Here is a 5,701-nt window from a genome sequence, read left to right on the forward strand (position 1 = left end):
TAATCACTCACAATGCGTTTTCCACCCTAGAACGTTGCACTGGGGTACAAATGTACCCCACGCGGTTGATCAATTTTTGCAGTAAAAATGCAAAGAAAAGATATGTATATATATATATATATATATATATATATATATATATATATATATATATATATATATATATATATATATATATATATATATATATATATATATATATATATATATATATATATATATATATATATATATATATATATATATATATATATATATATATATATATATATATATATATATATATATATATATATATATACATCATTTTCTATGTTCTTTAATTACGAAAACAGCTGTGTAAGAAAAAATACGGAATTTATTGAATCAATGATACATAAATTGGTTCGAACAAAAAAAAATGAAAAGATCGTGGTTTGAGAATTCTAAAAGTTGAAAGAATGGTCTAGAAACGGTATGAAATAGAATTTCGAAATTTTTGAAAAAGTGCAATTATTTGGAAGAGTGAAAATTTAAAAATCTGGTTTTGGAAAATGCCACTAAATTGAAATGAAAAAATACAGTAATACATTTGTAACATGCAGCGTTACTGTTACAGCAGATACTATGCGCAAATTATACTTGCGAGTCATTATTTTGAAAAGCTACTAAAAATAAACAATAAAAAAATAAAAATAAGCAAAAATGAGAACGATTTTTTTTCTACTTCAAAATTAAATTAAATAATTGAATACATGATTCAAAACGAATATATAATACTAATTGTTAGTTACGTAGTAAAACAACCAGTATTTAAACTGGTATTGTCACGAATCACATTTCCGCTGACAGCACGAATCCTGGCGAAACACTAACGGCAACCGTACACTGGGGTACAACTGTACCCCACGCCAACTTTGACACCTGCTTCCACGAAGGCTATAAGCACACTGGCTATACCACCTTTTCCTACTCTTACTAGGAACTCTAAATTGAATTATGGTTAAGGTCCCAGGTCGATAAATACCGAATTCTCGTCTTCACACGGCTCCAAAGATGGCGTGGGGTATATTTTACCCCAGTGCAACGTTCTAGGGTTAAAAATCAGCTTTCTCCAAATGTTGCAAGTTATGGCAAACAATCATCAACATTTCTTAGTCTACCGTATATATTCTACCAAATGTGAAAATATGCCGGATACATATTTTAATATATTTGAGATATCTTGTTTTGAAATTTGGTTAATTAACCGCCCGGAAGCCGTGTTAATGGTTCACTAAACGAGCAGGCGCTGCAGTTCAAACACGATTTCGCTAGAGAATCTGAACGCGGTACACTTAGTGAATTCAGCGAGATATAACGCTATATCTAGGATGCGAAATATAAATAAGTAAGCATCGCAACGCCACCTATGCAGTGAAAATCCAAACTAATTTATATCATAAAAATAAGGCGCAGATAAAACCATGACGCTTTGCTGAACACAGCAACAACAAAAAATGCACACCCAAAGCGCTATAGGTTTTGTCTTGGTAATTTTCGTTTCGGTCCCACTGTGCATGAGTTGCAATCAACCCCCCCCCCCCTTTTTACGTGTCACAACACCAAATCATCCAACATGCCGATAAGTTAAACAAACTTACTTACATTGGCGTAGTTTCCAAGGTAGTTTCACATGTTCTTCCTCAATGTTAAAGTCGTTTGTTTTTCACCAGATAATGACGTTACTGCACCGGAAAAACGATTGTAGTATAAATAGACGGATTAATCATGAATTTTACTATGCTGTTACTTGATAGAATATGGTTGTGCTTTCCAGGGGAAGCTTTCATTCCAACTGCTTTTTGTTCTTTTTGATTTTCTAGCTTAACATTACTTTTAATTTGATATCAATATCTTAAAAATCAATAAAGCCGTTCTCTTGGAATCCGGGACGCCAACTAATAAAACACTTTGCGCGTAAATGTCTCCCAAATGAACGAATATATTTTAATGATTTTTTTTATAATTAAGTCTTTTAAATATAAAAAGTTAAAGCCATAGACATATCAGTATATGGTTTTACATTGGATCTACCGGACTCTTGCGATGGTGTTTGGATGAGCTGCTCCCATTACATGGGCATTATGGGCTTCTCCTTTGCTCGGGTAAGCTAGCCGAAAAAGTTATTTTGGCTTGTGCGAGAATGTAGTTAGCCCTGGGCAAAAATATTTTTTAGTGTTATAGATGAAAATGTGCCCCTAGGGAGTTATGGACTTTCCCAGCTGATATGCATGTTGCATTGCATGAAGTGGATACTCGCTAACATCCCGAATGTAATGATCAACTTCACCAATTTACCCCCAGGTGTGAATTAGACTATGGCAGGGGGTGAATTTTTCTAAGCAAATTTTATCTTGTTAGCCAACAATCCCCGTCGGATATTCTCTTCATGTATTATTCCAGTGTGTCAAGAATTAAGATGCTGGCTGAGAATATTTAGGAACAGTTCGCTAATTGAAAAATTTGTGGCATTCATCCAATTGAAAACCAGGGAACGCAATTTTCAAAAACCTGTGTTAATCCACCTAGAGGTGCAATTGTGCCTTTCTCATTTCTCCAATCTATGATTTAATAGCTGGTTCGTACAATATAACATTATGGAAATGTCTTTCATTCTTATTACAATATAAGAGCACCTTTTTGCATTCATCGCGGTATCGGTTTGAATCGGAGTTTTCTATGTGATCGCACTCCACAACCCGTAACTCCGGAGCCGGAAGTCGGATGAAGATGGAATTTAATATCAGTTTCCGGGGCGCAACACCTTTCATTTGAGACTAAGTTGATCAAATCGGTCTAGCCATTTTCGAGAAACCAATATAACCGTTATTCTGAATTTGGATGCTTCCGGATCCGTCGATGGTGGCCAGTGTGGCCAAAGAGACTTTGAATGACTGTTGGTGACCTAGATCTACAAATTCAACAGTTGTGTTTACATTTTGGAAAAAAATTCACCTTTTTACATTCATCGCAGAATTCGTTAGAATCGGGACTTGCTGCGTGATCGTACGTATCACCCTGTAATTCAGAAACCAGAACTCGGATCCACACAAAATTCAAATGCAGCTGCACCTTTCATTTAAAATCAAGTTTGCCAAATTGGTTCAGAAAATTCCGAGAAACCGATGTGGACAAATCAACAAATTTTGTTTTGTAACCATACTCTTCAACTCGTAATTCGGAACAAGATGTCGGTTGAAAATGAAATTCAATAGCAACCTATGGGAATATTATTTATATATTTATTTATATTTATTTATATATTTACTTCCAAAAACTTAAGACTGCTGTCTTTTCCCGATCAGAAACACATAACAAAAAGATTTCAAAACTATATCTCGCGTTGTTACTTGTTATAATTTTCTGTTATTTTAACGACTAACGAGACCTAATTTATAACACAATCTGTTACGAAAATTTTATTGTGTTTTAATCTTGTTATTTCATTTTGATCGGGTTATGTTCAAGTACTAAGGTAAGATGAGTGCGCCAGATTATTCACAATAGCAAAAAAATATCAAAGCATTACAAAAACTATATATAAAAAATATACAAATTCCCTAACTAAAATACTCTAAACATGCTTTCTTAAATCCCATCTTTGATCGAATTAATTGCAGATCTTGTGGCAGTTGATTCCAGTGAGCAATGCCTCTCACAAGCAATGATTTAGCATAGTACGTTGTTCTGCATCGTGGTAGCTGAAATTTCCTGCCCCGCTGACTTCGCAAAGGAATCAGTTTACACTGAATATATGAAGCAGATTGACCTTTAATGATGTTGTGTAATAGTATTGAAGATCTTAATTTTCCGAAGTTCCTAAAAGGACAACCAATTAGTTCACGTTGTCGGTGAGTCACGCTTGAATAACGGTCCAAGTTGAACGTAAAACGAACACAACAGTTCAGTGCAACCTTTAATTTGTTATATGCAAAGGCAGATATTTGATGCAGTACAAAATCACAGGACACCAAATCAGGGTAAATTAACGATTTAAACAATGTTAGCTTAGTCTTTGTATTCAAATGATATGCTTTTAAACGGAGAGAACGTAGAGCTGCGTATATTTTACCACATTGTTGTAATATGTACTATACCTTTCATCTGAATCTTAGTTTGTAAAAATCCGTTCAGCCATTTCCGAGAAACCGATGTGACATACATACATACATGCATACATACACACATACATACACACAGATATTTTGCGATCTCGGCGAACTGAGTCGAATGTTATATGAGGCTCGGCCCTCCGGGCCTCGGTTAGAAAGTCGGTTTTTGGAGCAATTGCATAAACTTTCTATATGAGAAAGACAAAAGAGTAATATTTAATTAGCTTAATCAGCATGAGTTCAATGTTATCTTCATGTGATTGTATTTTGAAATGTTGGTGGAATGGGTTTGAAAGTGGAGGGAATGGGTAGAGTGGGAGTGGAGGATGCGTCAGAAATCCTTCATCTTATTTCGGTATACAGGGTGGACGAAGGAAATGCGGGCGTGAGGGTGGTCCAAGAGGAGGCGACGCAATACTCAACTGCATATTTTGCCTTCCATTTGAGACTTGGTTTGAGAAAATCGGTTCAGTCATCACTGAAGAACCGATGTGACTTTAATTGTAGAATATGCCCGGAATTCCGGAATCGTCGATAGTGGACAATATATTCAAAGAATGTTTGATCGGCAATCAGTTATCTAGATCTGCGATTAGAAGTAATTTGGTGACCATTTCAATAGTTTTTAGCCTCTGAGGTATTACGATTGTACCGATTTATATGGGAAATTCCAGTGTATCCTTATTAACACCCCTGTAACTCCGGAAGCAAAAGTCAGAACCGAATGAAATTCAGCAACAGTCAATGGTATTACTGTATCTTTCATTTGAAATCAAGTTTGTAAAAATCGGTAGAGAATTCGTTGGGGAATGGGTGTGATATTAGCTTAGGAACTTGGCGGGTTCCCCGGGGGCGTCATGAACCGTCATAGGTGGCCAATGTGGTCAAAGCTGCTTTGGTTGATCATTAGTGATCCAGACCCGCAAACTAGAGTAATGTTACATCAATTTTAATATGTTTTACATCATTTGAACATCATGGTGGTACCAGTTTATATGGGAATTTGCTATGTGACCGCACTCTTCAACCCGTAACTCCGGAACCGGAAGTCGGATCAACTAAAAATTCAATAGCAGCTTATGGGAGCGTTATACCTTTCAGATGAAACTAAGTTTGCGAAAATCGGTTCAGCCATCTCTGAGAAAATTGTGTGAGTTTAAATGACACACACACATACACACACACATACAGACACATACATACACACACAGACATTTGCCGATCTCGACGAACTGAATCGAATGGTGTATGACACTCGGCCCTCTGGGCCTCGGTTAAAAAGTCGATTTTTACAGTGATTGCATAGCCTTTCTTTATATGAGAAAGGCAAAAAGGATGCATGATGGGGATCAATTTCGGAAAGTGGAACATGGAACGACAAACGTAAAAAACCACTGAACAACACGTTTCACTGCTTTGCGATGGAGCAAAGTCCTACTAATACGTCTGAAACTCTATCACCTCATAGGTAACACGGACACCTTTGGAAAAAAATTACAATTATTTCCTACTACGTTCATGTTATGTATCCTCTTGGAAGATTTCACTGCAGATACTAAGCATTATTT

This window comes from Topomyia yanbarensis, chromosome 3, assembly GCF_030247195.1.
Source record: "Topomyia yanbarensis strain Yona2022 chromosome 3, ASM3024719v1, whole genome shotgun sequence".
NCBI classification, from domain to species: Eukaryota; Metazoa; Arthropoda; class Insecta; order Diptera; family Culicidae; genus Topomyia; species Topomyia yanbarensis.